Below are 12910 nucleotides of genomic sequence, written 5' to 3' on the forward strand. Positions count from 1 at the left end.
CACACACACACACAGATATGTGTGTGTGCATGATGTGTGGAGGGCGTGGGTGCTATGGTGCATCTGTGTAACAGAGAACAACTTTGTGGAATCAGTTCTCTCCTTTCACCTTTATATAGTTTCCAAGGATCAAATCAGATCAGGAGACTTCTATAACAAGGAACTTTACCTGCTGAGTCACCTTGATGGCCTCTTCCCAACTCTGCTGAAACAAGAAACCATCGAGTATTTTTGGTATCCCTGCTGAAACTCATTTGACATATAGACAAGGATTTATTTCTGGGCTCTCTATCCTATTTCACACTATTTTGATTACTGTGGTTTTGTGATACATTTTAAATCAGGAAGTGTGATATGTCCAAGTTCTTCAAAACTGTTTTAAGTCATTTGAGATTCTGTATGAATTTTGTAAGAGATCTGTCTATTTGTGGGGAAATATCATAAGGATTTTGATAGGAGTTGCACTGAATCCGTGGATGTTTGTGGGCAATATAGACCTCTTAACAACATTAATTCTTCCACTTCATGAAAATGGAATGGGAAATGTTTATGTTTAATTATGTCTTCAGATTGCTTTCAAAGCATTTTTCAGTTTTCAATATACATGTCTTCATTGGACTTGGCATATAGCTCAGTGGTAGGTTCCTTGTCCAGCATGCATGAGGCCCTATTTTCAGTATCCAGTATCTCAAAAAAAAAAAAAAAAATGAGTTGAATTTAAGAAAAAAAAAAAAAACCAACACGGCAGAGGAAAAGCTGGGGATGTAGCAGAGTTCAGAGATTGCTTGCCTAACATACATATAGCCCTGGATTCCATCTTCTACAACAAATAAAGTGGGAGTGAACGTGCACTCAAGAGGTGGAGACACAAGGATTATGCCTTGAGCATCATCTTCAGCAACATAAAGAGCTTGAGGCCAGTCAGGGCTAGAGACCCTGCCACTATCGGCTGTTGCTATTGCCCTTTGCATCTTAAGAAAAAGAAAAGAATGACTCTTGTTGAAGATACCACATACTTTGGGAACAGGTTTGGAGTAATCAACCTAGATTGAACAGAGAGGCCTCCTCCTTGAGGACTAGCTCTTTGAATTTCAAAAGGAGCTATGCAAATTACCAATGGAGAAAAAAAATCAATAGTCTTATCCAGCTGTAACACAGCAAATCACAACAAGATATTCTCCAAGGTGCAATGGTAGCATTTAGAATACTCAACAATCACTTGCTTAGACTTAAGGCCCCCTTAATAGGAGGGAATTCATTCTTGGCTGTGTAGAATCAGACAAGTGCCTGTGGTTGGTCAGGTCACAGACCCTAGGGGAGGACCTACTTCCATCAGTTTCCTAAACCAGAATAATCTCTAGCTGCATTCTAAATGCTTACCCTTATATTCACCCTCATCAAAGAAGCTCCTTTTTGAAGCAGATGAGGATCATTACAGAAAGCCACAACTGGTCAAAATACAGATATCAACTGACTGTAGGGTGCCTACCCCCAATTAAGACGTTTACAACAAAACCCCTATACTTAAGGCTCAGAGAACATTGTGGAAGATGGGACGAGTGTAAGAGACAGGGCAAAGACAGCTGCAGTGTGATAGTCTCTTCTGAAAAAGAAACAAAAAAAAAGGATACTAAGTGTGGAGGGTACAGGAAGGGGCAGATCTGGGAGGAATTGGGGAATGGATATGATCAAGATCCATTGTATAAAATTATCTAAGAATTAATGGCTGTTTTGAGTTTCTGGCTATTACAAATAACACCACTATACACATAGATGGACAAATCTCCTTGTTGTATGGTAGAGCATCTTTTGGGTATATGCCCAGGAGTGGTATAGCTGGGTCTTGAGGTAGAGCTCTTCCCAATTTTTGGAGAAAGTGCCAGATTGCTTTCCAAAGTGGTGTACTAGTTTGCACTCCACCAGCAATGGAGGAGCATTCAGCTTTCTCCACATCCTCGCCAGCGTATGCTATCATGAGAATTTTTCGTCTTAGTCATCCTTATAGACTCCACCCATCAGGGGATCAAAATAGAAGCTGAGTCTCACAGCCAAACTTTCCGAAGAGTGCAGAGAGTCCTATGGATGAGTGGGAGACAGAAAGACCAAGAGGGAACAAGAAGACCAACAGAGCCAACAAATCTAGGTCGGAGGGGTGTCTAGATACACCAACAAGGACCATGCATGGAGAGGACCTAGCCCCTGCCACTCAGATGTAGCCAATGGGTAGCTCAGTCGTCATATGGGCCCCCTGTTAAGGGAAGCAGAGACTGTCCTTGCCAGGGACTCTGGTGCCCACTCATTGATCACTTCCCCCTGGTGGGATGCTTTACCAGACCACAGGGGAAGAGGATGGAGGCAGTCTTGATGAGGCTTGATAGGCTGGGGTCAATTGATAGGAGAGAAAGGCCTCAGGCCTCTCTCCTCTCGGAGGACTAGGGGAGGGGAATGAGGGTAGAACTGGGAGGAAACGAGGGAGGGGGCTGCAATTGGGATGTAAAGCAAATTAAAAAAAATAAATTAAAATAAAAAAAATTAACAACTGGGCTGTGGCTCATGCCTTTAATCCCAGCACTTAGGAGGCAGAGGCAGACAGATCTCTGTGAGTTCAAGGCCAGCCTGGTCTACAAAGCCAGTCCAGGACAGACAAAGCTACACAGAGAAACCCTGTATCCAAAAACCAAAAACAATTAATAAAAAATGTATTTTAAAAGCATAATTCAGGGGCTGGAGAGGTGGCTCAGTGGTTAAGGGCACTGACTGCTCTTCCAGAGGACCTGAGTTCAAATTCCATTACTCACATTTCAGTTCACAACTGTCTGTAACTCTAAGATCTGACACTCTCACATAGACATACATGCAGGCAAAACACAAATGCACATAAAATAAAGATAAATAAATTTTTAAAAATTAAAAAATAATTCAGTTTATTAGTAAGTGCTTCATTCTTTTTGGTGTTGTAAATGAAGTTGTTTTTCTAATTTCCTTTTTTGTTCATTGTTAAAATATAGAAATATAACTGACAGCTCCTTTTACACTAACCACTTTTATTTGCATATGTTATGCAAAATAATGGATTTCACAATGACATTTTCACACATGTATATATTGTAACTGGCTTTTGTGTGTTGATTTTGTATTTTGCCCCTTTGTTAAATTCATTTATTAGAGCCAACAGATTTTTATTTTTGGTTTGGAATATTTAAATAATTCTACATGGGGGAGTATGTTATTTGCAATCACAGGTAGTTTTATTTTTTCCTTTCTATTTTTCATCTCTATTTTTTCCTACCTAGTTACTCTGACTGGGGCTTCTAATAGAAAACATATCTTGAGGGGAAAAAAGCTTTCAAAATTTAACCATTGAGTATATATTTTTCATTATGTTGAGATAGTTTTCTTCTGTTTCTAAGTTGTTGAGGGCTTTTATTCCCCAAGTCTACTGAATTCCATCAAATTCTTTTTAGGTGAAATTTGAGGTGATTATGTTTGCCCCTTTATTTTGGTAAGGTGGAATAGTGACTAAATTTCATACTAGGGATCACTTTTGTGCCCCATGAATAAATCTTTTTTAAAAGATTGATTGATTGATTTTATGTATATGAGTGCTCTATCTGCATATGCACCTGCATGCAGAAGTGGGCAACAGATCCTAGTGTAGATTGTGAGCCACCATGTGGTTGCTGGGAATTGAACAGAAGACCTCTGGACGAGCTCTTAACCCTTGAGCTGTCTCTCCAGTCCCCCTAACCACCATGAGAAAATCTTAACGAGACATGGAATATAAGCCTTTTAACATCCCATTGAATTGGCTTTGCTAATATTTTGTTTATAATTTTTATTTTATTTCTTTTAATAGGGGGTTCTACTCAAAAGAGTAGTTTTGAAAATCTCTAACTTGTGAAAACCAGAAAGCCAGAGAGCCACCTCATCCTGAACACCCTGCAGGAAGCCATGGCTGCAGTGACTGGGACACTCCACTGTCATCGCTGGAAGTCAGGGTACATCTCTGAAATCAGAGCCACTGTTGAAAACTAAGGAGGAGGATGAGAACCTTACTTTGATTTTAATACAGCAAAAGAGAACACAAAAAGAAAACAAATTCTTAGAAATCACTAGGTATATATGTATATTTATATATTAGGATCATTGTCAATATTTTAAGCCATTAAAAATCAGGTTATCACTTTACCTTTTCTTTTGGTACTGGGGACATTCTTTTTTATTATTTTATTTATTTATTCATTTTACATCCCAGTGTAGGCCCTCCTTTCCTCGCAGTCCGACCCTCCCTCCCTCTTGCCCCCTGCCCCCTCCCCAATGCCTCAGAAAAGGGGAGCCCTTCCTTCCTTCCCGCCCCAGCTCCTCAAGTCGCATCAGGACTGAGCACGTGTGGGACATCATTTTTAAAAAGAAGAAAAAAGATTTTGCCCAGACTCTACATGTAATGACCTCGTCCAGCGTTCTTTCCACTGTGCGTCGTCCCCACCACCATCTCTCACCCACAGTCTATCCTGCCTTCCTCAGGAGGAGGCAGAGGCAGCTTTCATTCTGGAGAGCATCAGCTTTCATTCTGGAGTCAGGATGGCAGGCCTACAGAGCATCAGCTTTCATTCTGGAGTCAGGATGGCAGGCCTGCAGAGCATCAGCTTTCATTCTGGAGTCAGGATGGCAGGCCTGCAGAGCATAGCTGAGCTGAGGAAGAGACAAAGTGAGTGTCCACAGCTGGTCTGTAGTGGTCTGTAGTCTTTCAAGGGTGCCTCCTCCCTCTGCTGCTGTTGACTACGTTGTTCTGTCCAGAAGCAAGATGGCCATCTTAATAAAAAAAAAAGGGGGGGGGGAAGCTAGATCTTTAAAATAACTTAAAAATCACTTTATACAAAGCAGTAAACACATATTTTCCTCTCTGAAAAAAGAAAAAATGTTAACAAAGTACACGGTGATGTAGTGGGCTGTCCACACCCTTCTGCTAGACTGAATCCCAATGAGCATCTCAGGGTTGCTCCTTCACTTCGCTCATGCTGCCTAAAGACTCTCTGGTGTCTAGAGAAAACAGGTTTCTGGTTCACAAAATCAGGTTACAGTCCATGAGTGAGAGTAAGTAAAGGTGCGAACTTAGAGCAGCTAGTTACATCCACAGTCATGCACTGAGAGAGAACAAATGCATGCATGCATGCTTGTTTGTGCTCAGCTCAGTTTCTCTACTTTTAGAAAGTGCAGGCTTCCTGCTTAAGTAATGATGCCACGCACCGTGGGAGAACACTCTCACTTCAACTATAATCGGACAATCCTCTACAGACACACTCTGAGGCCAACATGACGTGGGCAAGCCCTCACTGAAATTTGCTTCCCAGGTCATTCTACATTATGGTGAAGATTTTGTTGTTAACACTCAGAAAAGATACTGGTCTGTAATTTTCTCTGTGTGTGGGTATCTTTTTATGGTTTTTCTAAACAGAGTTTCTCTCTGTAGCCCTGGCTGTCCTGGAACGCACTCTGTAGACCAGGCTGGCCTTGAACTCACAGAGATCTCGACTACCTCTGCTTCCTGAGTGCTGGGATTAAAGGTGTGTGCCCCCACTGCCCCACATGTGTAATTCTCTTGTCTGGCTTTAATATCAAGTTAATTCTAGCCTTATAGAGTGAATTAAGGAACATTTTCTCCTCAAGAGTTTATTGGGAAAGTTTGAGAAGACAGGATTTTTTTTTTCTTTAAAGAATTCACTAGTGACGCCATCAGGTTCTGAGTTTTTCTGTTGATTACTTAGGCAGTGTCTTTACTACTTACAGTTCTATTGAGATTATCCATTTGCTTATGATTCAGATTTAACAGGTTTGCTAGGAATTTGTCCTTTTACAAAGTTTCTGTGATTTTCCATCTTTCCTTACAATTTCGTAAGGCCACTTTTTAAGACTTGACTGTTGTTATTGTTGTTGTTGTTGTTGTTGTTGTTGTTGTTGTTGTTGTTCTGGAGATACTCCAGCTCTGCAGATTCCACTTCAGCCAAGTCTCTCGGGCTCCTCAGAGATGCTCCGTGGTCCTGAGGATAGAGGTGGCTGCTACCATCTTGAATGAAGCCTCACCATCACATCTTTATATAAGCATTTGAGATGAAGGTCATAAAACCAAAGAAGATGGAGCAGAGGCAAAGAGCACTTGTCTGAATTCAGTTCCAGCACCCCTATGGGACCAACCTTCTTTTCAATGGAAGTATTTATATACAAAACCTGGCCTGTTAGTATTGCTTTCAAAAGCTTTTCTATGTTTTGTATCATGTTCATTTTTCTCAATATTTACTCTAATTTGTCTATTGATTTCTTTTTGTTTGTTTGTTTGTTTTGTTTTGTTTTGTTTTTTCAAGACAGTTTCTCTGTGTAGCCCTGGCTGTCCTGGACTCACTTTGTAGACCAGGCTGGCCTCGAACTCACAGAGATCCACCTGCCTCTGCCTCCCGAGTGCTGGGATCATAGGCGTGCAACACCACACCCAGCTTTGGTTTCTTTTTTGGTCCATTGATTCTCTAAGGTCTATTCTTTAATTTCCACACATGTGTTCACTTTACAGGTTATATTTCATGCCAGTGTGATTACAAATGATTTTTCATAGTTAGGTGTGGCTGTATATCTCTATAATCCAGCACCCAGAAGGCAGAAGCATGAGGATTCTGAGTTCAAGGCCAAGCTAAGCTAATAGTGAGTTAAAACCACACAAGATGCCGACGTCCTTCCCTTGGAAACAGCAGGCCTGATACGTTAGTGCACTCCTGATATCCGAGTACTCTGGAGGCTGAGTCGGGGAGGACTGCCACAGTGAGCGTCAGGGCAGCCCAGGCTTCATAGCAAGACTCTGTTTGAGGAAAGTGAGAGAGGGCAGAGAGGAGAGAAGGGAGAGAGAGAGAGAGAAGCTAAGATGCAAGGGATGAAAGCATTTTGGCCAAACCTGGTTGAAGAAGGACCTGAACATATGTGACTAGGTTTAGTATGCAGCTAGATAAGAAATGAGAAGATGGAGAATACACACAAGTTCCCAAAGACACAGGTTCTCCAACACTATAATCAGTGCCTCTGTCTCACAAGGACCACAGGTTTTGGTTCTTCCTAGGACAATATAATTCCATTTAAAGTCCCACTGTCCTCAGTCTTATGCAAACATACACTGGATTCCAGCCATAGCACATCATCTGGGTCTTGGGAGACAGTCGCTGAAAACCATGTCCACCCGGTTAGTGTGAAACAGGCCAGAATCAACCCAGCTCAGCTCCTTTTTCCACTCATATAGCATCTTGGTCCCTAGAAACCACAGCCACACTGTCTTATCTCTGGCCAATGACACGGGGGTATTGATTTTTTTTCACAAGATACTGTTGTGGGCATGCTCACTGAAGTCCTCATACGCAGCGTCACCATGAACTGCGTGTAGGAAATGAATTGTGTAAAGATAAAGTAGATGCAACATTTAACACGAAACCACATTTGATCCAAGTTGTTTTCATTTTAAATTTGAGTCTGTCGTTGTAGAAAGAAGTGATGATAGATTATAACTAATAAAGACAAAGGAGTATTAAAGTACACACAAGTCAAATTATATGATTGGCTCAATTTATAATAGTCCTGGGATGTGTAATGTTGCAAAAGGAATTTTTATATAACTGTGTCACATTGTGTTTAAATTACAAGTGAGCCTCAAAGAGATATCTGACAATTTAGCCATGGGGTCTATCTTTTATAAGTACTGTTCTAGATGTCCTCCTACAGTTTAATATGTCCCAACATTTATCCCGTACAACAGTAAAGAAATAATCATATCACGTTAGAGCTGTATAAACATTACTGAATAGGTAGTGTATATAAAGCCAAATATGTTCTACCGCCCTCTAAGATGAAAAGGAGAAGAAAAAATGATTTTAATCTTTTTAAATTAAGTAAGACTTATGGTATAGCCTAATGTATGCTCTATCTTGGAGAATGTTGTGTGAAATTGGAAAAATTATGTATTCTGACATTTATCTAGAGAGTATCTGGTGTCTGTTAGGTTCAATTGGTCCGTAAAATTGCTTAGTTTCTGTTCTGTTGAGGTGTGCTTTACAGCTGTATGTGTGTGTGTGTGTGTGTGTGTGTGTGTGTGTGTGTGTATGTGTGTGTGAGTGTGCATGTGTGTGTGAGTGTGTGTATGTGTGTGAGTGTGTATGTGTGTGTGTGAGTGTGTATGTGTGTGTATGTATGTGTGTATGTGTGTGTGAGTGTGTATGTGTGTGTATGTGTGTGTGAGTGTGTATGTGTGTGTGTGAGTGTGTATGTGTGTGTATGTGTGTGTATGTATGTGTGTGAGTGTGTATGTGTGTGTGTGAGTGTGTATGTGTGTGTATGTATGTGTGTGTGAGTGTGTATGTGTATGTGTGTGTGTATGTGTGTGTGTGTATGTGTGTGTGTATGTGTGTGTGTATGTGTGTGTGTATGTGTGTGTGTGTATGTGTGTGTGTGTGTGTATGTGTGTGTGTGTGTGTGTGTATGTGTGTGTGTGTACTGCTGTTATTTTACTCAGGGCCTGTGCGTGCACTCTACCACTGAAAAAGCTATACACCTAGCCAGTCCTTCAATTTTGAAGGCTCTTGTTCTGTTTGGTCCTTTTCCCCACACTTTAAATATATCAGTGTACACCTATGGCCCATAAACTTTCCTCTGAGAATAAAGCTGAGGGCAAAGAGGAGTTTGTATATTATGAGTTGCTTCTGTTGACTTCAAGATTCTTTCTTTATATGTAGCCCAGGCTGATCTCAAATTCAAAATTCTCCTACCTAAGCCCAGCAAGTTCCAATTCATTTTTCTTCCTTTGGACGGGGTATATCTTGTGCTTCTATGTCTTATATCTGTCAAGAATTGTACATTTAGAAAAGTAGCTATGTTTTTTGTTTTTGTAAACTATCTCTGTGCCTGAAAATACCCTGACAGTGCCAATTAGCAGGATGAGTTGTGAGCCTTGAAATCAGTCTGTGGTGCGGCTTGAAGTCTGTTATTTTCTGAGCATCTATGTTGCCTAGGTCTGTACATGTGCTTTTGAAATGTTCCCCTACTCATGGCTGCTTTAAAATATATTAATTTCCAGGAATCTTACTTTAGCTTGTTGGGGCTGTAGATGTTCTATTCTATTACTCTAGCTGTAATATGGCCCCAGGTGTAAGTGGACCTTCAATTCTCCTGCACTTTTCATTAGAAGTGCCTGGCACTTTATCAGGATGATAATTGACTTATGCTAGTGTTTTCTCTATGAACTCTTCAGGGAAACAGACCATTCTTTTGGAAAGATTTGCAGACAAGTGAGAGTGCTAGAACCAGGTCTTCTCTGTTCTCTCTGGGTTGCTGTTTCCTCCAATCGGTCCCATGTTATATCGTATCGTATAGGGGCTGGGGAAACAGTAAGCAAAAATGAAATAGAAGTTCCTTCTTTTGAGTTGGACATTTTAATTTGTTTGGGTATTGACATTGTTGTTGTAAACCTAGGATTATTTCCCAGGGATCTTACAAAGTCATTTTATTAATCTCCTGGATTTAAAAATATTTCCATGGAGAAATGAAGTGCTGTGCTTCCTCTTCTGTCATTTTGCTGCCATCACTAATAATTAATAGTTTTCTCTGTGTAATATTTTGGTATTAAAGTTGCAGATGCTTCATAAAATGAACCAGGAGGATTACTATTCTATTTGAAAAAAAATTAATATTGCCTAACAGTTAGTTGATATAGGTCTGTAGATACAGGTCAGTGGTAGCATGTAAAGCCTTGATTTCAACCACCAGTAAACAGGGAAACTGGGAGGGAGGGAGGGAGGGAAGGAGGGAGGGAGGGAGGGAGAGAGAGAGAGAGAGAGAGAGAGAGAGAGAGAGAGAGAGAGAGAGAGAGAGAGAGAGAGAGAATGGAAAGAGCTCTTCTTTTCATTTTTAGAATATTCAACTATTAAATGATTCCACACAGCTAGCATTTTGCCAGAGGTAATTCTTAGAAAATGTTTATGCTTTACTTTGTAGTTTCTTGATAAGTTGTCATTTTAAAAGGCATGCATGATATATTTATCTAAGAAACTCCCTCTCTAAAAACAAAGTCCCATTTCTTTTTTTTTTTTTTTAATTGTCTTTAGGCCAGGCACGGTGATGCATGGCTTTGATGCCAGCACTTGGGAGGCAGAAGCAGGTGGATCTCTGTGGGTTCAAGGCTAGTCTGGTTTACAAAGCAAGTCCAGGACAGCCAAGGTTATACAGAGAAAGCCTGTCTTGAAATATCGTATATCACTTCCCCTTCTCTCTTCACTTTAGCCCCGACCAGCTATCTATGTTCTACTGAGTCTATTTTTGTTATTTGTGTGTATATGGTTTCAAGGTTTACTATTCTGCATTGGACAACCAATGAATGGGGGCTCATCCTCAGGAGAGGTTAATTCTCCTTCTCCTAGCAGTAATTACTTGGCTGTAATTCTTCATCTAAGGACAGGACTATGAAAAAATTTCCCCCTTCCTTGTTATCCATTGTTATTACCGTTGTTCTGGTATTGTTTATGCTGCTATTTCTAGGAAAGATTGTTTCACTTCCTGGTAGTTTGACTCTTCTTTTCCTAAAGATTTTATTTTATTTTTTGGCATATACATTTACATTATTACACATAAATAAAAATTACATATTGCAGGAAGTACCATGAAGCAATCAGGGGTTATATGAATGTTACATTCATGGTGTTTTGGCCAATTTTATTTGGCAACCTTGTAGAAGACATCTTTCCTATCTTGGTTATTCTAAAATTCTGAATGAGAATCAATATCTATCATATCTCATCTCTGTCAACTTAAAACATATATCTAGATCTAAAAACACCTTAACCCCTAAACAACTAAGCTTAATTGTCTTGGTCTTCAATCCCATCAGAGACTTGAGAAGGAATGAAACTTAATTACTTCAGTGAACCAGAAGTGCAGGTTAGCAGCTTCTGAAATGAGAAGAAAAAAAAAACTGAGACAGTTTGCTGCCTGAACAGTCACCCAAAACTCTCTATAATATTGGAGAATTTTCTTCAGTCTTCTGGCCCAATATATCTGACAGACATATTTGTGAGGCAGGAACTATTGAGGACTTGCTTACCCTGTCTGTCTTGGCAGAGTTTAGCTGTTGACTCTGCCTGCATCCAAGCTTGCCTTTTTAAAGGCAGAATTCTATCTGGCAGAAATGAGGACATTTTCCCCAGTGGCTAGTTTGCCATATTTGAAGTCGTCTCTATAAGGAGGTTCTTTCATGCTCATCATCTTCTTGAGGTAGGCTGGGCATTGGCAGGAGTTAACCTGACTTGTCAAAGAATCTTTAAAACATTAAAAGCATCTTTAAATGCCATATTCTGTAGGTCTCTGAGGCTTTGAAGACCTTATCTAACTATTTTACCTTATCTGTCTATAGGATCATATCTCTCTGTTAAACCTAGGATATGTATTCGACTGGTAGTTAACATGACCATGATTTGATCAACTAACAATTAGCTTGTATTACTTAATTATCCTAAACAGCCTGCAATGGCACTTTCAAGGTATTGGAAGTAAGCTTTGTATTATAATTGAGTTGTGTGGGTTCAATATCTCATATTAGAGTATATATATATATATATATATATATATAGAGAGAGAGAGAGAGAGAGAGAGAGAGAGAGAAGAATAATCTTAAATTTGTATTCTATACCAATGTATCAAAATTAAACTTATTTTTGATCAATATACAAAATTCTATACAAATGAATTAAAAATAACCTTATTTGTTAGTAACAAATAGCGCCTTAGGTTGAGGAGTAGATTCAATAATCCTACTTTTTATCCTATCATCCCTATGTGTCCCCCCTTCTTTCTCTTCAACCCCTATCTCCGTATCTACGAAAGAAAGACAAAGGAAAAGAGAGACATTCCTAGTCCAACCTCGTTTTCTTTCTGAATAAGACCAATAATAACTTATAACCAATTCCCAATGAAAATAAGTATCTGTAGCCCAAGAGAGCAAACAAAAACATACCTAACCCTCCTTAGGAGAAATGGGGCATCATTCTCTTGAGGTTTCTTCCGGCTGATCGGGGATGGTAGTTTGACTCTTGGAATATTTCCTCCGCCTCTTCTGAGATCTTCTCTAAGCCATAGGTGCAGAGAGTGTGGTGTAAATATATCCACTGGACCTGGGCTCCTCATGATCCATTGCTCTCTGCATTGTGTTCAGTTGTGGTTTTCTGTGATAGTTTCCATTTATTGTAAGGATAGACTTACTTCAGGAGGGGTGGTAACTACATGTCTATATCCTATGGGTATAAGGATAAGGTTTCAGTTGCAGTAAGGATTTATTCTGCCCTAGCAAAATGGCAGTAGTAGAGTCTTTTCTTTTTTATATCCACAGCAGCTTTATTCATAATAGCCAGATGCTAGAAACAATCCAGATGGATAAAGAAACTGTGGTACATCTACACAATGGAATAATACTCGGCTTTTTTTAAATCATCAAAGTCCAATTTATTTTTTAAACATTTTTTTATTTTTTACATATACATTTATATTATTACACATATATACAATAAACTACCTATAGCAAGAAGGACCATGACACAATCAGGAATTATATAAATGTTACATTCTTAGTGTTTTTGGCTATTTCTATTTGACAGCCTTGAAGAAACTATCTTTCCTATCTTGGTGCGTCTAAAATTCTGAATGTAAATCAAACTCCATCACATCTTGTCATTATCAACTTAAAACATCTATCTAGACCTAAGAACATCTTAACCCCTAAACAACTGAGCTTCATTGTAAAACTAAACTACCTGGTCTTCAACTCCCTCAGAGACCTGAGAAGGAATAAACTTGGTTACCTGAGTATGCTGGGAGTGCAGGTCAGTAGCTTTCCAAATGA

The 12910-nt window shown here is 39.6% G+C and overlaps 1 protein-coding gene across 4 annotated transcripts in view; it reads left to right on the plus strand.

The window, feature by feature from the left end:
- The window catches only part of MAGEE2 (MAGE family member E2), a 157459-nt gene that overhangs the window by 74850 nt on the left and 69699 nt on the right, over nucleotides 1-12910 (plus strand). The window contains exon 11 of one of the 4 annotated variants that reach the window (XR_014780696.1): nucleotides 3857-4208. The exons of the other annotated variants lie outside the window; for them this stretch is intronic. The gene's annotated coding sequence lies outside the window, so the exon portion shown is untranslated. Of the gene's footprint in view, nucleotides 1-3856; nucleotides 4209-12910 lie in introns of those variants that run through there. 4 annotated transcript variants of the gene reach the window in all.

Source organism: Acomys minous (assembly GCF_964271855.1).
Source record: "Acomys minous genome assembly, chromosome: 7".
In the NCBI taxonomy this organism is placed as follows: Eukaryota; Metazoa; Chordata; class Mammalia; order Rodentia; family Muridae; genus Acomys; species Acomys minous.